This window comes from Panthera pardus, unplaced genomic scaffold (assembly GCF_024362965.1).
Source record: "Panthera pardus isolate Hobbes unplaced genomic scaffold, ASM2436296v1 HiC_scaffold_249, whole genome shotgun sequence".
In the NCBI taxonomy this organism is placed as follows: Eukaryota; Metazoa; Chordata; class Mammalia; order Carnivora; family Felidae; genus Panthera; species Panthera pardus.
The window spans coordinates 82043-106330 of NW_026526820.1; the positions used below are offsets into that span (position 1 = coordinate 82043).

The window sequence follows — 24288 nt, forward strand, 5'->3', positions numbered from 1 at the left end:
CTCGGTCACTGGTTCTAGCAGGACTCGGAAAGTGGGTCCCAGCTCATTCTTCTAGGAGTTCCCAAGACGAGCATTTCATGTATTCATGTCCTAACGGAATGCAGCTCCCGTTCTTCTGAATTTCTGTCAGGGTTTCTTCCCGGAAACAAGCCTGAATCTGGAACAACAAACCATCGACTGTATCGATGAGGTGATGTCGTGGGCCTCCACAATCCACGAGACCTTTAGTAAAATATGTCTTGTTCAAATACTGTCCGGGAAGGGGAGGAATGAAACACGGGAACAGCCCAGAAAACGCAAGGGTCTGTGCAGCTCAGCAACCAGCTTGCCCAGGGAAGCCACCCAGCGCCCACTCCTCAGCACTCAGTACAATAAGACAAATTCTCTCTGGCCACTCAGGAGATGCCAAGTTGCTACAAAGCTCCCAAGATCTCCCCTGGGGCGGGTGGCACAACCTGCTGGAAATGCAGCTCTGCTCTCTGTACTGAGGCAGCGGCAGAGGCCCTGAGTCCTCTGGGAGCAATCAAAGCCCTTCCTGCTCTCAGGTGCCCTGGGTTAGAAAAGCCGATGGTGCGCCCTCTGCTGGCTATCACTGTCTGGGCAGAGGAACCCGCCTCTCCGGGTCTATGGTGCTCGAGCTCTCTCTGTTGGCCATCGTGGGCATTCTTGCAATGTAGAAGGCCCTGGTCGCTCAGCTGAGACACTGAAGGTGCCTGGGCAACTAAACCTGTTCTCCACATTGGCAAAGGTTTTAATGACAGGGCCTGGGACAAAAAGAAATCTTTTCCTTCTCCTTTCTTGTGAGTGAAGAATGAAACCGACGTTATTAACGTAATGACATCATTTGTAATGTTTTAAGCAATGTTCACAGAAAAATAGACCGCCAATTTACACTTGCTGAGCAAGTGGTAATTGTGTTTACAACCAAAATACTTAGGTTAGATAAAGAACGAACAACTTTGAGAGAGATACCGGCGTAAGCTATGGAATGAATGAGTCCTAGGGATACAAGGGACAGCCAATGCAATGGAGTCAATCCTGTAATAATACTGTTGCATGCTTTCACAGGAGCTACACTTGTGCTTAAGTACAATATAATTTATAGACATATGGAATGACTACAATGTATGCCTAAAACTCATACAACAAATGTGTGAACAATATTTCAATTAAAAATAGACATCCTTTACACTATGTTTAATTTCTCCTTCTTTGCCAATAAACTATCATTCCTGGGGCTCTTGGGTGGCTTAGCTGGCTAAGCGTCCGACTTTGACGCAAGTTGTGATCTTGCAGTCCATGAGTTTGAGCCCTGCGTCAGGCTCTGTCCTGAGAGCTCAGAGCCTCGAGCCTGCCTCAGATTCGGTATCTCCCACTCTCTCCCCCCTCCCCAGCTCGGGATCTCTCAAAAAAAGAAAAAAAGAAACATTAAAAATGAAAAATAATTCCTCATTTGGAATTTGTGAAATTCCATTTATACCAGATTCTCTAACATCACCATCTTGATGTGGAGAGCTTATCTGAAAAGTCACTAATAATATCTTTGATGACACATATGTGACAAGGTCAGAATGAAACTTACAGGGAGCTATGAATCAGTTGTGAATTTACAGTATGTATCCTTGGCTAATATTTCCAATGAAACGTGCTTTAGGGACACGGATGGATGAAATAATGTCCACCAGTCATATAGGTAAATATCCTATAGGACCATTATGCCTTCAATTACTAATTGCCATCTCTTCAGCATTAAAAGAAAGCTGGGACAAGAAAATGTCTTTGAATTTGATGTAAGAGAAGACTAGAGTGTTTTAAAGTGTTCACCTACCTTCTGGAATGCTCAGATTAGTTGTGGACAGGAGGATAGCAACCCACGATTGGGATGCACACCGCTAGTCCCAGAGGGAGGATATGGACCTTATTGTCAATTTTTTAATCAATATCAGCAGTCCACCTCTACCAGATACAGACTTCAGGACCTGGGGACAACATGATGCCTGATGCCTGGGTTCAGAACTTGAGGAATGCCAGGTAGTGGGGGAGAGGGGAAATCCAACAGGGCCTGGGGCAGTGAGAGAGATGGCCCAGGACACCTCCCCACAGGGCAGACTTGGAGTATACCTGCCAAAGAGCAGCACAATCTCCCTCAAGACATCCCTCTCCATGACAGAACATGAGGCTGAGCCTCACAATTCCAGAAGAAATGAGGGATACCAATGGTTCAATTCCAATGGCTTCTGCAGAGCTTGGACCCAGGGATGTTGGAGTCTTGGGGTCATGGAACTCTGATGCCCATGATACCAGCCCTTTCTGCCCCAGCACTCAGAGCCACCTCATACATCCCCTCTCCCCTGATGTATCTAACGCCATCCACATACCTCGAGCAGGTGTCTACCTTCCTCTTTGTACTTCCTCTTTGTCACTGTTTCTCTCTAACCACATCTCTCTATGTTTCTTCCTTTCACTCTTTAGGGAGTGGTGTAACATATGGTGCTAACCTTCATTCTTATACATGTGAATATCCAATTTTCGCAGCACCAGTTATTCAAGAGACTATTCTTCTCCACTGTGTATCTTTGACTCCCTTGTCAAATACTAGTTGACTGTGCATGCATGGGTTTAGATTGGGCTCTCAATTTCCGTTCCATTGTCTTATGTGTGTGCTTATGCCAGTGACATAACTGACTTCTTTGTGTTACAATGAAGTTTGAAATCAAGAAGTGTGATGCCTCCTATTTTGTCCTTTCTTGCATTGGCTACTTAGGGTCTCTTTGTGGTTCCAAATACATTTGAGGAAATGTGTTTCTAATTGCATAAAAATTGCATCGGAGTCTTGATAGAGATAGCACTGAATCTCTAGGGGGCTTTGATTAGTATGGACATTGTATCTGTATTAATTCTTCCTACAGATGGACATGGGGTGGCTTTTCACTGACTTGTGTGTTCTGTTTCTTCCATGAAAATTGAATTTCTTCCATTTCTGCACACAGGTTTTATAGTTTTCTGTAGAGATCTTTCACCTCCTTGGCTCAATTTATTCCAATAAATTTTATTGTTTTTGATGCTATTGTAAACGTATGGCCAACTAATCTTTGACAAAGCAGGGAAGATTATCCAAGGGAAAAAAGACAGTCTCTTTAACAAATGGTGCTGGGAGAACTGGACAGCAACATGCAGAAGATTGAAACTAGACCACTTTCTCACACCATTCACAAAAATAAACTCAAAATGGATAAAGGATCTGAATGTGAGACAGGAAACCATCCAAACCCTAGAGGAGAAAGCAGGAAAAGACCTCTCTGACCTCAGCCGTAGCAATTTCTTACTTGACACGTCCCCAAAGGCAAGGGAATTAAAAGCAAAAATGAACTACTGGGACCTCATGAAGATAAAAAGCTTCTGCACAGCAAAGGAAACAACCAACAAAACTAAAAGGCAACCAACGGAATGGGAAAATATATTTGCAAATGACATATCGGACAAAGGGCTAGTATCCAAAATCTATAAAGAACTCACCAAACTCCACACCCAAAAAACAATCTAGTGAATAAATGGGCAGAAAACATGAATAGACACTTCTCTAACGAAGACATCCAGATGGCCAACAGACACATGAAAAGATGCTCAACGTCGCTCCTCACCAGGGAAATACAAATCAAAACCACATTCAGATATCACCTCACGCCAGTCAGAGTGGCCAAAATGAACAAATCAGGAGACTATAGATGCTGGCGAGGATGTGGAGAAATGGGAACCCTCTTGCACTCTTGGTGGGAATGCAAATTGGTGCAGCCGCTCTGGAAAACAGTGTGGAGGTTCCTCAAAAAATTAAAAATAGACTACCCTGTGACCCAGCAATAGCACCGCTAGGAATTTACCCAAGGGATACAGGAGTACTGATGCATAGGGGCACTTGTACCCCAATGTTTATAGCAGCACTCTCAACAATAGCCAAATTATGGAAAGAACCTAAATGTCCATCAACTGATGAATGGATAAAGAAATTGTGGTTTATATACACAATGGAGTACTACGTGGCAATGAGAAAGAATGAAATATGGCCCTTTTTAGCAACATGGTTGGAACTGGAGAGTGTTATGCTAAGTGAAATAAGCCATACAGAGAAAGACAGATACCATATGGTTTCACACTTATGTAGATCCTGAGAGACTTAACAGAAACCAATGGGGGAGGGGAAGGAAAAAAAAGAAGTTAGAGTGGAAGAGAGTCAAAACATAAGAGACTCTTAAAAACTGAGAACAAAATGAGGGTTGGTGGGGGGTGGGAGATGGGGGAGGGTGGGTGATGGGTATTGAGGAGGGCACATTTTGGGTTGAGCACTGGGTGTTGTATGGAAACCAATTCGACAATAAACTTCATATATTGAAAAAAAATAAAATAAAATGTATTTAGTTTAGTTTAAATTTATGTATGCATTTCTTTAGTATTTATTTTTTCAAGTTTTTTATTTAAATTCTAATTGGTTAGCATACAGTGTATGTTAATTTCAGGTATAGAATGTAGTCATCCATCACTTACATACAACACCCAGTGATCCTCACTGCTAGCGCCCTCCATAGCCCATCACCCATTAAACCCATGCCCCTGCCCACCTCACTTATAGTAACCCTCCATTTGCTATTTATAGTTAAGAGTCTGGTTTCTGGTTGATTTTTATTTCATTCAATTATGTGAGGGGTCACATTTATTGATTTGCATTTCTGAAACATCCTGCCTTTACAGGGAAAAAAACCCTTCATCATGGTCAATGATCCTTTTCATGTGATCCTGAATTTGGTTTGCCTGTATGTTACTGGGAATTATTCATCTATATTCATCACGGGGATACTGGCCTATAGATTTCTGTTCAGGTAGTATCCTTTCTGGCTTCCTACCAGGGTAATTCCAGTCTCATGAAATGAGTTTGGTGGTGTTCATTCCTTTTGAATCAGTGAGAGTACTGCTGTTAGTTCTTCTACAAACGTTTGGTTAAATTCACCAATGAATCCACCTGGTCCTGGGGTTTTCTTCCTTGGCAGAACATCGATTACTGATTCAATTTACTTACATTGGTTATCTTCTTGTATTGATACAGTCTTCCTTTAATGGGTCTGTGCAAACCTTCTATATCTTCCTGATACAATCTTGGTAGGTTGTGTGTTTCTAAGAACCTATACATTTCTTCTAGGTAGGTAGTTTTCTGTCATCTAATTTGGCCATAGTCGCCACTTTGTCTGCTTTATGTTTCTTTTGTATAAGGCATAATATCTTCTCTTTTATGTATAATTCTTTTGAATTTGGTCCTCTTTATGTCTTAGCATAGTCTATGTATAGTCCTGACAATTTTATTTCACTCTTCTGAAAACTCACTGTTGGTCTTCTTCATATTTTCTATTGATTTCATGGTCTGTTTCATTGGTTTCCACTCTCATATGGATTAATTTCTCCCTTTTGAGAACATTGGGCATAGATTGTTTTTTTCTTCTAGTTCTTAGAAGTTAAAGGTAGGTTGTTCATTTGAGTCTCAAATCTATCCTCCACGCATGCAAATCCAGTGACTCATCAGAGAACCTTCAATAGGTCTTTTCTGTCCTATTTCTCATTCTCAGAACTCTGAGAAATAGAATCCGAAAATTTATTTGAAGACACAATAAATGAAAACTTCCCTAATGTGGGGAAGGAAACAGATCCAAAGCAGGAGGCACAAAGAACCCTCATTATATTCAACAGAAGCAGATCCACACCAAGTCGTATAGTAATTAAAACCCAAAATGTCGTGATAAAGAAAAATTTTCACAGCAAGAAAACAAAAGTTGACAGTTACCTACAAGGGAAACCCCATAAGGTTATCACTGGATGTATTTCAGTAAGTGAGCAGCACGGTTTTGTAAAGTGAGTGAGTGAAACCGCAAGTGAGCAGCACGGTTTGGTAAAGGTGCCGAATGGAAAACATCTGCAGCCAAAGAGAGTCTATCCAGCAAACTATCATTCAGAAGGAAGGAGAGATTAAGAGGTTCCCAAATAAATACTAAGCGAGTTCACAATCAACAAACCACCCCTGCAAGAAATGTTAAAGGGGACTCTTTAAGTGGAAAAGAAACACCTAAAGTGACAATATTAAAGTGTGAAACGCAAAAGCAATAAAAATGAGTTTATCTGTAAAACATCAGTCAAGGTATTCACAATATGAAAGTTTTCGAAATAGGAACACTACATAGCTACAAAACGGGGAGGAGAGGAGTAAACAACTGGTTCAAACTTAAACAACTATCAACTTAATATAGACTCCTATATGCAGAAGTGTTTAGGTACAAACCTAATAATACCCACAAATCAAACACTACTAATACATATGCAGAGTATAAAGACAAACAATTTCAACTGTGAAATTGTGAAGAAACCCGGCAAATCAAAAAAAGAGAAAGAGAACAAAGGATCAGAAAAAATCAGAAATAACCAATATCAAGTAATAATAGGACAAGTACATGTCTATCAATTACTTTGAATAGAAACAGAATAAATGCTCAAATCAAAGGCACTGGGTGACAGGGGCAACTGGATGGCTCAATCGCTTGAGATTTCGACTCTTGATTTCGGTTCAGGCTATGGTCGCAGGATCATGGGATTGAGCCCCAACTGGGCTCTGCACTGAGCATGGAACTTGGTGAGGATTCATTCTCATTCTCATTCTCTCTCTCCCTCTCTCTCTGTCTCTCTCTTCCCTCATTCCCCCCTCCCCACCCTCCCATGCCTGTGCTCTCCCTCTTCATAATAAAAGGCACTGGATGATAGAATGAGTAAATATATAGGACCCATCTATCTTCTACCTACAAGAGACTAATTATAGAACTAAGGTTTCAAAAGAAATCTGCAGTAGCAGTACCTTTATCAGACAAAATAGATTTAAAAATAAAACTGTAACAAGAGACAAAGAAGGACAATATAATAATAAAAGATACAATCCAACAAAAAGAACAATTGGAAACATATATGCGCTCAATCTGAGAGCATTCAAATACACAAAGCAGTCCAAAACTAAAGAATTGATAGTCATCCAATAATAGTAGGGCACTTTAACACCCCAATGACATCAATGGAGAGATTTTTCCATCAGAAAATCACAAAGGAAGTAGAGACTTTGAATGATAGAGTAGACCAGATGGACTTAACCAATATATTTTAGACATTCCATCTTAAAACAGCACAATACACATTCGTTTCACGTGCACATAGAACATTCCCCACACTCGATAAAAAGGTCATAAAACAAGCCAAAACAAAATCAAACCGATCGACACCATACCATGTGTCTTTTCAGACCACAATGCTATGAAACTAGAAGTCTGAAACAAAAAAAAAAAAAAATTCCGGAAAAGGCACAAAATCATGAAAGTTAAATAACATGCTACTAAACAATCAATGGCTCAACCAACAAATCAAAGAGAAAATACAAAAAAAAAAATGAAAACAAATGAAAATGAAAATACAACAATCCAAATTTCTGTAAAGCAGGAAAACTGGTTCTAACAGGGAAGTTTATAACAATACATGTCTGCCTCAGGAAAAAAAGAAACAAACAAAAAAAAAAAAACAAAAACTGAAGTAAACACCATAACTTTATAAAATAAAAACCAGACAAAGGACAACAAACAAAACTCACAAAGGACAGAATGAAGAAAATAATTAAAATCAAAAAAGAAATAAATGATATAGAGATTAAAACTATGCATCCGATGCATCAAAAACAGAGGAGGCAGTACGTGAAATCCTATCATACCGAGAGAGGCAGCGTGGCGGTGTGAAACAGTCCAGAGCCAAGCAAGAATGGAGCAAGGCAAAAACAACCTCCAGTGCACAGAGACAGGGGCGAGAAAAATGAACACACTCCCTCCCAGATGCAGGGCGGTGTCCACGGATAAACATCTCCCCGCTCCAAGTGGGAGTGTAAACATAACTTACTTCTTGTCCTAGACTTAACCCTAACAATAACCCAAATCCCAACACCTAAACATAACAGCTAACCCTAACCAGAACCCAAATACTAAACCCAGTCCCTATCCCTACGCCTAAACCCAAACCTAACCCTACTGAACTGAGAAAATAAACAAACCCTGAACTAACCCTAAACTTGTGACTAAATCTCTTACTCTAACTCTATAACTCTAACCCTAAAACCCTAACCCTAATGCTCTAACTATACCCACTAACCCTAAAATTATAAAACATAAAACTAACCCTAACCATAACCATAAAACTCTAACACTAACCCTAACGCTAACCGCGAATCGAATCTCCAAACCCATAACCCGAACGCAAGTCCTAGACCTAGACCTCACCTTATCCCTAAACCTAATGCAAACCCTAACACTAATGCTATCAACTTACCCTAACCCCACCATCTAACCATTATCCTAACTCTCAAACCCAAACAATAACTCTAAACCTAAGCCTAACGCAAGCCCAAACCTAATGCCTAAACCTAACTCTAACTCCAAACCCTAACCCTTAAGCATAACCCTAAACATAACCCTAATGCATAAACCTAACTCTATCCCCTAACACTATCCCCTAACACCAACCCTAACCATAACCCTAACCCCTAACACCAAACCCAATCCCAAACCCTAACCCAACGCACACGACACACAGGAATGGTGTCACATCCACACTGGTGAAGTCCCTGGTCAGAACATTAACCCTAGTTAAGGATCTTTCTAGATGGGGACCCAATTCCTATCTCTGAGAACACCACAAACAAATGGCCCAAAGCAGTGCAGAATTACTCCACATGGAACATCGAACATCATCATGACATTTCCAATGCCCGCATGGAGCAGCACAAGGGGGCTGATGAGGCCCAACTGAAGATGGCACACACACGAGGCTGGTCCTGGAACACAACGACTAAGCCTGAAGAGCCCATTCTGATGAGGCCCACACACATTCCTCTGGGGAGACCACTACACTGCAGAGGTTCAGCGCTTGGAGCTTCCTGGGACCTAACCCTAACCTTAACTGTGACACTCACATACCGCTCAAACTAAAACTCACCCCAACTCTAAACCTAACCCTACACATGACTCGCAACCGCGCATGGACCCTCATTCAGCCCTCAGGGTGATCACGGCACTGGTGTCGCTTTGGCCCTGGCAACATCTATGGAACGAACCTTAACCTTGGCAAAAGCTTTCTCCTAATGGGGACCCAATTCCTAAGTCTAAGGGCATGACGGACATGGGGCCGAGAAGCGGAGGAGGATTACGTGGCATGGAACCTGGAACATCACCATGTCATTTCCAAAGACCAGAAGGAGCTCCACAGGGGACTTCTTGAAGTCTAACCGAGGAGTGGCACTGGCACCCAAAACTCAGCCTAACTGGGACCCTCCTTAGACCCCTCTACTCAGCCTTGTGGGGTGACAGTGGCCCTACTGGGGGTATAGTGCCAGGAGCCTCCTGTGACCAAGCCCTAATCTTAACAGTGACCCACAGTATACACGTGAACCTAAACCTCACCTCATCTTTAACACTCACCCTACACCTGACTCGCACCATGCATGTGCCCTCATATAATCGATTCAGAGAGATCACAGGACTGGTGTCACTTCAGCCCTGGAGATTTCCCTGGCCAAAACCCTAACTGTAGCTAAGGCTTTCTGCATATGGAGACCGAATTTCCACAGTCTGACAAGAGCAGGCACAATTGGTTGAGAAGCGGTTCAGGATAATTGTGTGTGAAGCGTGGAACATCACCACGTCATTTCCAAAGCAGGGCTTCAGATGCACAGGAGGATTCCTGAGGCCTACTGAAGAGTGTGGATATAGGTGTGGGGCCGTGGAATGCAAAGACTAATGCTGACCGGTACCCTTCCTTCTGCACTCCAGTCAGCCCTCCGGGGAGACAACTGCACTGCTGTAGGTTCAGGGTCTAGAACCTCCTGGGAACTAATCTCAACCATAAACAGAAACGTAACCCTAACGCTACACCTAAACCTAACACGAACTCTCACACTAACTCTAAACCAGACCTACACCCGCCCATGTGCCCACATTTCAGCCCTCCATGGAATTCACGAGAATGGTATCGCTTTGGCCCTGGCGACGTCCCTGTACCAAACGCTAATCCTAGCTAAGGCTCTCTCACCATGGAGACCCAATTCCAAAGTCTGATAACAGCATGTACATGGGTTCCAGAATCAGTGCAGAAATACTCAACATAACATGGAACATCACCATGTCATATCCAAAACACGACTGCAGCTACAACAGAGGATTTATGAGTACTACATGAAGAGCATTCCATACACTTGTCTGGACTTTGTACACAAAGAAAAATCCATACTGGAAACCTCCCTTGTGTACTCCACTCAGCCCTTCGGGGAGACAACTTCGGGGAGACAGCTGGACGAGGGGATTCCTGAGCCCCACCAGAAGGGTGGCCCATACATTTGACTGGCCATGGAACACAAAGACTAATCCTGACCGGCACCCTCCCTTGTGTACTCCACTGAAACCTTCAGGGAGACAACTCCTCTGCTGTGGGTTCAGTACCTGGAGCCTCCTGGGACATAACCCTGACCCTAACCCTAACCCTAACCCTAAAGCTTACCCTACACCTGACCCTATCTATCACACTAACTCTAAAACAGACTCAGAGCCAAGAATGTGCCCTCACGTCACCCTCCATGGATTCACAACACTGGTGTCACTTTGGCCCTGGCAATGTCCCTGGACCGAACCCTAACCCTAGGTAAGGCTTTCTTCCCTGGGGACCCAATTCCAAAGTCTGACAACAGCATGCACACGGGTTCAAGAATCAGTGGAGAAATACTCACCATGGAACGTGTAACATCACAACATCATTTCCAAAGATCTATGGCAGCTGTACTAGAGGTCTTCTTAGGCCTAACCAAAGGGTGGCCCATATATTTGTCTAGCCTTGGAATCAAAAAACTAATCCTGACGGGCACCTTCCCTTGTGTACTCCACTCAGAACTTTGGGGAGACATTGCTCTGCTGTGGGGTGTCTAGAGACTCCTGGGACCTAACCCTAACCCTAAACATAACCTTAAACATAACCATCACCCTACACCTAACCCTATCTGTAACCCTAACCCTACACGTGACCCGCACCGTCGCATGGGCCCTCACTTCAGCCCTCGAGGGAGATCACGAGACTGGAGTCGCTTCAGCCCTGGCGATGTCCCTGGACCGAACCCTAACCCTAGCTAACACTAGCTAAGGCTCTCTCCCCATGGGGACCCAAAACCAAGTGTGACAACACCACGCACCTGGGGTCCAGAAGTGGTGCAGGATCACTCGGCATAGAACCTGGAACAACACCATGTCCTTTCAAAGACCCGGCTGCGGCATCCCGAGAGGATTCCAGAGGCCTCACTGACCAGTGGCCCAAAGAGCTGTGTGGTCTTGGAAGACCAAGACTAATCATGACTAACACCCTACCATGTGCCCTCATCTTATTCCTTCGGGAAGACAACTGCACTGCTGTGGGTTCAGCGCCTGGAGCATCCTGGGTCCTAACACTACCCTAAACCTAAGCCTAACAAGAACCCTCAACCGAAACCTAATCCTATCTCAAACACTAACCCTCCACTTGACCATCACCATCGCATGGGCTCTCACTTCATCCCTGGAGGGACATCACGAGACTAGAGTCGCTTCGGACCTGGCGACGTCCAGGGACAGAATGTTAACCCTAGCTAAGGCTCTCTCCCCATGTGGACCCAAAACCAAAGTCTGACAACACCACATGCCTGGGCTCCAGAAGCGGTGCAGGATCACTCGGGATAGAACCTGGAAGGTCCCCATGTTCTTTCGAAGGCCTGGCTGCAGCTGCCTGATAGGATTCCTGAGGCCTACTACACCAGTGACCCATAGAGTTGTCAGGCCTTGGAACCAAAAGACTAATCCTGACTAGCACCCTCCCTTGTACACTCAGCCCAGCGGGGAGAAAACGGCACTGCTGTGCTTTCAGTGCCTGGAGCCTCCTGGGACCTAATTCTACCCCTAACCCTAAACGTAATCCTAACCAGAACCCTCAACCGAAACCTAATCCTATCTTGAACTCTAACCCTACACTTGACCCACATCGTCGCTGGGCCTCAATTCAGCCCGTGAGGGAGATCACGAACCTGGAGTCGCTTCGGTCCTGCCGACTACCCTGGACCTCACCCTAACCCTGGTTAAGGCACAAACCCTGTGGGGAACCAATTGCAAAGACTGACAACAGGAAACACACGGTTTCGAGATCAGTGTAGAAATACTCTACACAGAATGTAGAACATCACTACATCATTTCCAAAGCACGACTGCAGCTGCACAAGAGGATTCCTAAGGCCTATCTGAAGTGTCTCTCATACATTAGTCTGGAATTGGAACCCAAAGACTTATCCTGACTGACACCCTCCCTGGGGACACCACTCGGCCCCTCAGGTAGACAACAGCACTGTTGTGGAATCAGTGCTTGGAGCCTCCAGGGACCTAACCCTAACCGAAACCATAACCCAAACCATATCCCTCAACCTACACTTAACCCTATCTCTAACCCTAACCCTGTACTTCACCTGAAACTTCGCATGGGCCCTCAATCAGCCCTCTAGGAAGATCATGAAACTGGAGTCGCTTCAGCCCTGGTGACTTCCCAGGACCGAACCCTAACCCTAGCTAAGGCTATCTCCCCATGTGGAATAAATTTCAAGTCTGAAAACAGCATGCACATGAGATCGACAATCAGTGCAGAAATACTCGGCATGGAACATGGAAATTCACCATGTCATTTGCAAAGCGCGACTGCAGCTGCATGAGAGGATTCCTGAGGCCTACCTGTAGGGTGGCCAATACATTTTTCTGGCCTTGAAACCCAAAGCCTAATGCTGACCGGCACCCTCCTTTGTGTAGTGCACTCAGCCCTTTAGGGAGACAACTGATCTACTGTGAGTTCAGTGCCTGGAGTCTCCTGTGACCTAACCCAAACCCTATCCATGACCCAAACCATAACCCTCACCCTACACCTAACCCTATCTAGCACAGTAACTCTACAGCGGACTCACAGCCACACATTTTCCCTCACTTCACCTTCCATGGAATTAACACTGGTGTCGCTTCAGCCCTGGCAACTTCCCTGGACCAAATCCTAAACCTAGCTAAGCCTCTCTTCCCATGGGGTCCCAACTCCAAAGTCTGACAATACCACACAGACGGGTTCGAGAATCAGTGCAGAAATACTCAGTATGGAGCGTGTAACATCACCATGTCATTTTCAAAGCGTGACTGCATCTGCACGAGAGGATTCCTGAGGCCTACCTGAAGGATGGCCCATACACTCATCTGGCCTTGAAACCCAAAGACTAATCCTGACCAGCACCCTCCCTTGTGTCCCCCACTCAGCCCTTTGGGGAGACAAAGGTTCTTCTGTGGGGTCAGTGCCTGGAGCCTCCTGGGACCTAACAGTAACCCTACACATAACCCTAACCGTAACACTCACCCTACACTTAACCCATTCTCTAACACTTACCATACACTTGACGCGCACCCTCCCATGTGCCCTCATTTCAGCCCTTGAGGGAGATCACAAAACTGGAGTCGTTTGAGCCGGGTCTATTTGCCTGGACCGAATCCTAACCCTAGCTAAGACTCTCTCACCATGGGGACCCAATTCCAAAGTCTAACAACAGCCCGCTCAAGGGTTCAAGAATCGGTACAGAAATACTCGGCATGGAACGTGGAATATCAGTATGTCATTTTCTAAGGGTGACTGCAGCTGCAAGAGAGGTTTACCAAGGCTTACCCCAAGGGTGGCCCAGATATTTGTGTGGCCTAGAATCCAAAGGCTAATCATGACCGGCACCCTCCCTTGTGTCTTCCACTCAGCCCTTCGGGGAAACATCTGCACTGCCTTGGGGTCAGTGTCTGGAGGCTCCTGAGACCTAAACCTAACAGAAACCCTAACCAGAACCCTCAGGCGAACCCAAACCCTATATCGAACTCTAACCCTACACTTGAAGCACACAGTCACATGGGCCCCCACTTCAGCCCTCGAGGAAGGTCACGAAACTGGTCTCGTCAACACTGGCGATGTCCCTGGATCGAACCCTAACCCTAGCTAACGCTCTCTCCCCACGGGTACCCAATACCAAAGTCTGACAACCCCATGCGACTGGGGTCCTGAAGCGGTACAGGATCACCTGGCATAGAACCTGGAACATCACTATGTTGTTTCCAAGCCCCACAGTAGCTGCCCCTGAGAATTCCTGAGGCCTACCCGACCAGTGGCCCATACAGTTGTCTGGCCTTCGAACCCAAAAATTAATCCTGACGAGCATGATCCACTGTGCCCTCACTCAGCCCTTCCGGGAGACAACTGCACTGCTGTGGGGTCAGCGCTTGGATCCCCCTGGGACCTAACCCTAACCCTAACACTAGCCAGAACTCTCAACAAAACCCTAACCCTATCTCAATTCAAAGCCTATTCATGACATGCACCTTCGCATGGGCCCTCAATTCAACCCTCCAAGGAGATCACAAGACTGGATTCGCTTTGGCATTGGTGATGTCACTCAATCGAACCCTAAATTTAGCTAAGGTCTCTCCCATGGGGACCCAATACAAAAGTCTGAAAATACCACGTGTCTGGGCGCATGAAGCAGTACAGAATCACTCGGCAAAAATCTTGGAACATCACCATGTCCTTTCAAAATCCTGGCTGCAGCTGCCCAAGAGGATACCTGAGGCCACCCTGAAGGGGAGCCTATACATTTGTCTGACCTTGGAACTCAAAGACTAATCCTGACCGGCATCCTCCCTTGTGTACTCCACTCAGCCCTTCAGGGGGACAGTTGCTCTGATGTAGGGCCAGTGCCTGGAGTCTCCTGGGACATACCCTAACCCTAACCGTAATCCTAACCCTAGCCCTCAACCTGCTCCTAACCCTATTTATCACACTAACTCTACAGCAGGCCCACAGCTGTGCATGTGCCGTCACCTCAGTCCTCCATGGAATTTATGATACTGGTGTCGCCTCAGCCCTGTCGATGTCCCTGGTCCGAACCCTAACCGTTGCTATGGCTCTCTCCCCATGGGACCCAATTCCAAAGTCTGACTACAACACGCACACGGGTTCGAAAAAAGGTGCAGAAACACTTGGCATGGAACCTGAAACATCACCATGTGATTTCCAAAGCGCGAGTGTGTCTACAAGAGAGTATTTCTGAGGCCTACCTGAATAACGTCCCATAGAGTAGTCTGGTCTTGGAACCCAAAGAATAATCCTGACTGGTACCCTCCCTTGTGTACTCCACTCAGCCCTTCGTGGAGACAAGTGCACTGTTGGGGTTTCAGTGCCTGGAGCATCCTGGGTCCTAAGTCTAACCCTAACCTTAACCCTAACCATAACCTTCAACCTACACCTAACCCTGTCTCATTAAAAAGGACAACATCAGAATCAGAGGGCTCCCAGAAGATGAAGAGAGAGACAAAGGGGTAGAAGTGTTAAGTCAGCAAGTCATAGCGGATATTTTTTTTTTTTTTACCTAGGAAAAGGCACAGACATTAAAGTCCAGGAAGCACAGAAGACTCTCATAAGATTCCATAAAAATCCACCAGTAAAAGGAATATCACATTCAAATTCACAAAATACTCAGGCAAGGAAAGAATCATGAATGCAGCAAGGGAAAAAAGTCCTTAACCAACAAGGGAAGACAACACAGATCAGGTTTGCAGCAGACCTACCCACAGAGGCTTGGCAGGCCAGAAAGGAGTGGCAAGATATACTCAATGTGCTGAATCAGAAAACTATGCAGCCAAGAATTCCTTATCCAGCAAGTCTGTCGTTCAAAATAGAAGGACAGATTAAAAGTTTCCCAGACAATAAAACTTAAAGGAGTTTGTGACCACTAAGCAATTCCTCAAGGAATTTTCAGGGGGGCTCCCTGAGGGGAGAAAAGATTAAAAAAAAAGAATAAAAAAACACCAAAAGTACCAAAGACTGGATAGCACAAAAAAACACCACCACAAAATCCAACGCTACAAGACACATAACGGCCATAATCTCATATCTGTGAGTACTCACTCTAAACGTCAATGGCATAGATGCTCCAATCAAAATACACAAGGTAACAGGGTGGGGAAAAAAACAAGATCCATCTATATGCTGTTTACAAGAGACCCGTATTAGACCTAAAGGCGCCTTCAGATTGAAAGGAAGGGGCTGCAGAACCATCTATCATGCTAATGATCGCCAAAGAAAGACGGAGTAGCCTTGCTCATATCAGACAATCTAGATTTCAAAATAAAGACTGTAACAAGAGATGAATAAGTGTGTTGTATCATAATTGAGGGGGTCTATCCACCAAGAAGACCTAACAATTGTAAACATTTATGCTACCAATGTGAAAGCACACAAAGATATAAATCAATTAATCACAAATACAAGGAAGCTCATTGATAATAAAACCATAATACTATGGGACTTCAACACCCCATTATGACAACAGAAAGATCATTTAAACAGAAAATCAACAAACAAACAATGGATTTGAGTGTATATAAAAACACTATATTTGAGTGAATATACACATACATATATACACACACACACATACATACACACACACACATATACATAGTGATATATATATATCACTTATATATATAAGATATATATATATATATATATATATATATATATATATATATATAAAAGACTGAAATCTTGCCATTTGCAACTACGTGTTTAGAACTGTAGGGTATTATGTTAAGTGAAATTAGAGAAAGACAAAAATCATGACTTCACTCACATGAGGACTTTAAGAGACAAAACATGAACATAAGGGAAGGGAAACAAAAATAAAAACAGTCAGGGGGACAAAACAGAATGGACTCATAACTATGTAGGACAGACAGAGTGTTACTGGACAGGATGTGGGAGGGGGTTTGGCTAAATGGGTAAGGGGAATTAAGGAATATACTCATGAAATCATTGTTGCACTATATGCTAACTAATTTGGATGTAAATTTTAAAACATAAAAAAAATGAAAAAAAAGGAATGAATGGGTGAACCAAGAAGTTAAAGAGAAAACTAAAAAGTACATGGAAGCCAATGAAACGGATAACACCACACCCCTAAACCTCTGGGATTCAGCAAAAGTAGTAATAAGAGGAAGTTTATAGCAATCCAGGCCTTCCAAAAGAGGTAAGAGGGTCTCAGATACACAGCCCAACTTTATACCTTAAAGAGCTGGAAAAAGAACAACAAATAAAACCAAAACCAGCAGAAGACAAGAAATGATAAAGATTACAGCAAAAATCAATGCTATCGAAACTGAAAACAAAAACAAAAACACACACAGAAAAAAAACAACAACAAATAACCCCCTCCACCCACACACAAAACAGTAGAACAGATCATTGAAACCAGAAGCTTGTTCTTTGAAATAATTAATAACATTGATAAACCACTAGCCAGTTGGATCAAAAAGAAAAAGGAAAGGACCCAAATAAATAAAATTACGAATGAAAGAGGAGAGGTCACAACCAACGCAGCAGAAATACAAATAATAAGAGAATATTATCAGCAAATGTATGCCAATAAAATGGACAATCTGGAAGAAAGAGACAAATTCCTAGAAATATATAAACTAACAAAACTGAAACAGGAAGAAATAGAAAATTTGAACAGACCCATAACCAGTAAAGACATTGAATTACTAATCAAAAATTTCCCAAGAAAAAGAGCCTAGGGCCAGATGGCTTTCCAGGGGAATTCTACTAAACATTTAAGGAAGAGTTAACACCTATGCTCTTGAAGCTGTCCCAAAAAAAGAAATGGAAGTAAAACTTCCAAACATTTTCTCTGAACCCAGCTTTACCTTGATTCCAAAACCAGAAAAAGACCCACTAAAAAGGAGAAGTATACACAAATTTTCATGATGAACATGGATACAAAAATCTTCCACAAGATATGAACCAACCAGATCTAACAATACATTTAAACGTTACTCACCACGACCAAGTGGGATTAATACCTGGAATACAAATTGGGTTCAATATCCACAAAACAATCAATGTGACTTATCACATCGATAAAAGAAAGGACAAGAACCACATGATCCTCTCAATAGATGCAGAGAAAGCATTTGACAAAATACAGCATCCTTTCTTGATAACATCCCTCAAGAACGTAGGGATAGAAGGATCATACCTCGAGATCATAAAAGGCATATATGAAAGGCCCGATGCTAATATTGTCCTCAAAGGGGCAACACTGAGAGCTTTCCTCCTAAGGTCAGGAACAAGACAAGGATGTCCACTCTCGCCACTGGTATTCAACATAATATGGGAATTCTTAGCCTCAGCAATCAAACAACACAAAGAAATAGAAGGCATCCAAATCGTCCAGGAGGAGCTCAACCTTTCATTCTTCATAGATGGCATGAAACTCTATGTGGAAAACCCACAATAGTCAACAAAAAACTGCTAGAAATAATACAGGAATTCAGCAAAGTGGCAGGATACAAAATCAATGCACAGAAATCAGTTGCATTCCTATGCACCAACAATGAAGCAAGAGAAAGAGGGATCAGGGAATCGATCCCATTTAAAATTGCACCAAAACCCATACAATATCTAGGAATAAATCTAACCAAATAGGTGAAAAATCTATACACTGAAAACTATAGAAAGCTTATGAAAGAAATTGCAGATGGCAAGCACACAGAAAAGACAAATATTGCATGCTCCTGGATAGGAAGAACAAATATTGTTAAAATGTCAATAGTACCCAGAACAATCTACATAGTCAACACAATACTTATCAAAATAATACCATCATTCTTCACAGAGCTACAACAAAGAATCCTACAATTTGTATGGAACCAGAAAAGACCCGGAATAGCCAAAGCTATCTTGAAAAAGAAAACCTAAGTAGGAAGCATCACAATCCTGGACTTCAAGCTGTATTACAAAGCAGTAATCACCAAGACAGTATGCTCTTGACACAAGAACAGACACTCAGATGAGTGGAAGAGAATACGAACACAGAAATGGACCCAGAAACGTATGGCCAACTAATCTTTGACAAAAAGGATAGAATATCCAATGGAATAAATACAGTCTCCTCAGCAAGAGTGCTGGGAAAACTGGACAGCGACATACAGAAGAATGAGTCTGGACCACTTTCTCACACTCAAAATGGATGAAAGACCCTCAAAATGGATGAAAGACCTAAATGTAACATAGGAAGCCATCAAAACCCTCGAGGAGAAAGCTGGCAGAAACCTCTTTGATGTTTGCTTCCACAACTTCTTAGTCAACAAGTCTCCAGAGGCAAGGGAAACAAAAGCAAAAAATAACGATTAAGACCTCATCAAAATAAAAAGCTTCTGCACAGTGAAGGAAACAATCAGCAAAACTAAAAGGCAACCAACAGAATGGGAGAAGATATTTGCAAACGACATATGAGATAAAGGATTAGTATACAAAATCTATAAAGAACATATCAAACTCAATACCCAAAAAACAAGTAATCCAGTGAAGAAATGAGCAAAGACATGAGCAAACATCTTCCAAGGATGACATCCAGATGGCCAAATGAAACATGAAAAAATGCTCAACATCACTCATCATCATGGAAGTACAAATCAAAAACACAATGAGATAACACCTCACCCCTGTGAGAATGGCTAACACTAACAACACAGGCAACAACAGATGTTGGCGAGGAAGCAGAGAAAGAGTAACTCTTGCACTGCTGGCGGGAATGCAAACTGGCACAGTCACTCTGGAAACCAGTAGGTAGGTTCCTCACAAAATGAAAAAGAGGACTACTCTACAACCCAGCAGTTGCACTACTAGGTATTTATCCAAATGATACAGATGTGCTATTTTGAAGGGAAAAGTGAACCTCAAAGTTATAGAAGCACCATCAACAACAGCTAAAGTATAGAAAAAACCAAAATGTCCATCGATGGATGAATGGATAAAGAAGATGTGGTGTATACACACACACACACACACACACACACACACACACACACACAATAGAGTATTGCTTAGCAATCCAAAAGAATAAAATGTTGCCATTTAACCTGCATGGATGGAACTAGAGGGTATTATGCTAAGTGAATTTAGTCAGAGAAAGACAAATATTATAGGACCTCACTCGTATGAGGACTTTAAGATACAAAACAGATGAATATAAAGGACGGGAAGCAAAATAATATAAAAACATGGAGGGGGACAAAAATATAAAAAAAAACCTCTTAAGTGTGGAGAATAAACAGGGTTACTGGAGGGACTATTGGAGGGCTGATGTGCTAAATGGGTAAGGGACTTTAAGTAATCTACTACTGAGATCATTGTTCCACATTATGCTAACTTGGATGTAAATTAAAAAATAAATTAACTAAAAATTAAAAAAAATTATCCCAGTAAATAAAAGACATCCCAACAGAATATTGTTGAAAAGGTGTCAGTCATGAGTCCCCACTAAGGTTTGTACCTAAGTGGCTTTCTTAATTTCCCTAGTTTCTCATAAATACGGACAGTGCGCTCTGACACAAATCTGCTCTTGCCCTGCCTCAAGGTGAGCAGAAAGAATATATTCACCTTTGACTTGGCTTGTTAAAAAGAAAAGAGAAAAGCAAATTCATTTAAGATAAAGCAACTTTTACTCATGATGCAAATCTGCTTGACTACTTTGGACATAATGTATTGCATTTGTTTATGGCTGACTTTGCCTAAATTAGTGAATCTATTTAAATGACCAAATATTGCACATTTCACTTAGTTGCAAACACACACACACACACACACACACACACACACACAAATAGCATGAAACAAAAGTGAATAGTATATAACATAAATGCAGTAAGGACATAAAAGATTAGTTTTCCTATAAAACATAAAATAACTGCTTTGGCAACAGTTTTCCATTTGATAACTTCACAAGCAAATTTATATTGACTTCCAATTTATTAACCATTTTTAGAAATACTATGTTTAATGATAACTCTAAATACAAATGGGATTATTTTTCAGAAAGAGGGAAACATTTTTTTTCTCCTTAGTATATTAATTAAGCTGAAAACTGAAAGGATATCAGTTTTGTAAAAGACAATCCCAACAAACAACATTGTTGGTATCTGAACCATCATGTCAGTAAAAGTACAGTCAGTGAAGCTGTATCCTTGACTGAAAATCATGCACCATTTGTGGAGGGAACGCCAGAAACTCTCCTCCAACATGATGATTGTCATTCAGGAGCTGTATTTTTTTTTTTATTTGATGAAATGGCATGTTCAAACTATCTTTATCATGACTCCAGTCTCTGGCTTTTTAAGTCCAGGTCAGTTCTAAAATGGTCTTAATTCATTTTCCTTGGGTAACTTCTCTTAATCCTGAATACCCAAATAAAAGAGACCTCAAATTAATTTTTTGATCATTAAAGAAAATAGGTCTACCAAAACGACATATACCAAACCTTACTAGCTATGATAGTATGCTTATCTCTTCCAAGTTACTAAAAGATTACTGCTTGTATTCAGCTTAATGGTCAACCTGGCATTTAATGGGAGCCTAGGGAAACAACAGTAATGTATTTTTGGAATTTCAGGATATTTCTTTGTTTCAATCAGCAGTCACTATAAATATGTTATGGTCTACAGATTTATTCTAGACCTATTTTCTATGTTTAAGTTTATATTTGAGAGAGAGAGAAAGAGCATGAGCCAGGGAGGGGCAGAGAGAGGGAACACAGAATCGCAATCAGGCTCCAGGCTCCCAGCTGCCAGCACAAAGCCCAACATGGAGTTCAAAGTCATGAGCAGTGAGATCATGACCTGTGCCAAAGTCAGATGATTAACCAACTGAGCCACACAGATGCCCGAAGACCTATTTTAAATTTGCAAATATCAGACTCCAAAAGTACTGACTATTATCTAAGCCTTTAGCTCATTCACAAGTTGCATTGACTTTGAACAAAAGTAATTTTGATAAGATGCGCTAGTCTTCTATTTTTAGGAGCTACACAGACATAGAAGCAGAAAACCAACAGCTTCCTCATACACAACTTAGGAATCATCTCTACACCACTGATGCCAATTTAAAACAACCATTATATGGCCACTTGATCAACATTCATAAGGTCATGGCAATGGTTTGGAAATGCCAAATGAAACCAGAGCTCAACACGTGTAAGGAGTCACACCATGACCCTTAGGATTTCCATCTACATGTCCAAATGACAACTATTAACAGCTGCTTTCCTGTCAATTTAATGATGGTACAACTTACATGAATGCAAATATAACATACTTTTTAAAACAAAGCTCATTCTGAAATAGACAATCTATGCAGACAAATCCTAAGTTCTATTTCAAAAATCAGCTGCACCCAAAGAAAGAACGATACTCTCTTAACTATAAATAACTGACTTTCAAAATCTACGACGGGTTTTCACCAATACAGCTCAGTCATGTTACCAAGAACACATGGTAAACTCTTACAACAAAGGCAATGACCTTTTCCTCTATATTGTAGGAAAAAATAACAGCTATTATCTTGACATTATGAATTCATCCTATAATTCAGACCTGTTAAAAAGGAAACAAACTCTCTCAGTATTCTTACTGGCTAAATTTTGCAAAGGGAAGAATACGTTTATATAATCATTAAGGATAACAGAAATTCCAGCAGTAAAAAATAAAAGGATGTGATATTGAAATTCAACCTGTGGGTATAATTACGCAGATACTAAACTTAATCCCATTTCCTGAATTGTTACACCAGCTTTACACGTACCATTGCTTATATTATACCATGCTGAAATATGGCTTTTCCCCATTCATCTTGGGGACATATGGTAGATGAAAGAAAGTGGGCTTTGGAGCCCATGAGAACAAAGTTATCCAAAGGACAGCACTTACTAGTATTGTGATCTCAGAAACATGACCTACTCTCTTTTGAGCTTCAGATTGTTGATTTTCAAAATGAAAATCATACTTACCTCACCTGGAGGTTATGATGTCCGTGCTAAAGATGTAATTCCAGTGCCAGCCAGGAACTTGGAGCATAGAGGTAGAGGGAAGATGCAAGCCTATACAAATAAATAAACAGAGTTATAACTTGGGCTAAGGGCAAACTGGGATTAGCACTGTGTGAGCAAATAACGGGCACAAGGGCATAAAGAAAAAAAAACCCATGTAGGTAGTGACTAGGTACAACAGACATAAACCTGTTATGGAATGGATTTGCCCCCAAAATCCATACATTGAAGTCCTAACTACCCATGGGACTGTACTTGGATACCAGATCTTGAAAGGTAAAGTGGAGGTCGAATGAGCTCATTTGCGGGGAGGGACTCTAGTCTGATAACCGGTGTCCTATAGGAAGAGAGTGGGCAACTACACACACAGAAGGAAGACCACGTGAAGACAGTGGGAAGGAGGCCATCCACCAGTCATGGAGAGAGGACACCCACCCTGGCCACACCTTGATCTGAAGTGTGAGAAAATAAATAAATCAATTTCTGTTGCTTAAGCCACCCAGTCTGTGGTACATTGTGATGGAAGACACAGCAAAACAATACGAAATCCTAATATTTACTTGCTCAGCAAATGGTTTGTGAGCCTTTGAAGGAGTCGGGCACTGTTCGAGGGCCCTAAGGAACCAGCCCTAAACAAAGCTAGTTTGGTCTTTGGAGCCCATGGAGCCGACAATCTGGCAGGGACTGCAGTAGGCGACATCCAGCAAGCAAGAAAGAAAACAGATGGTGCCAAGGGCCAGGAAGAAAAAGAATGCAGGGAAGGGATATGGGGTGTTCAGGTCGGAGAAGGAACAGTTTTCAGTTTTACATAGAGAGCTAGCAGAGAATCCACTGAGCAGGTGATGTCAGAGCAAGGTTATGACGGAATTGAGGGAGTATGTCTTGTTGGCACGTGGAAGTATATCTCCGACAGAGAGAGGCAAACTGATTGCAAAGACCTGAAGCAGGAGTATGTGCTTGACAAGCTCAGGGAACAGGGAGGGGCCAGTGTGGCAGCAGCCCAGTAAAAAAGAGGAGGGGAATAGGAGAGGCCTACAAGGAGGTAGCAGAGTCTGGGGAGGGTAGTACCTCTGTGGTGCACAGCTGGAGTCAGGTGTCTGGAGACATGAATAGCTGTGGGCAGCGCATAAAGACTTAGAGGCCCCAGATGCTGGCATATAGAAGCCTGAGGCTGGCTGAGATCACCCCAGAGTAAGGGCGGATGGAAAGCAGATGGGGGGCAGGAA

At 42.5% G+C, this 24288-nt stretch overlaps 1 long non-coding RNA gene across 1 annotated transcript; it reads right to left on the minus strand.

Annotated features, from left to right (window-relative positions):
* Positions 1–24056, minus strand: LOC109261137 (uncharacterized). The gene is made up of 2 exons (XR_008417637.1): positions 23024–24056; positions 1–157 (listed from the first exon to the last, which is right to left on the minus strand). It is a non-coding gene; the product is annotated as an uncharacterized LOC109261137 (long non-coding RNA).
* Between the last annotated feature and the right edge of the window lie 232 nt (positions 24057–24288).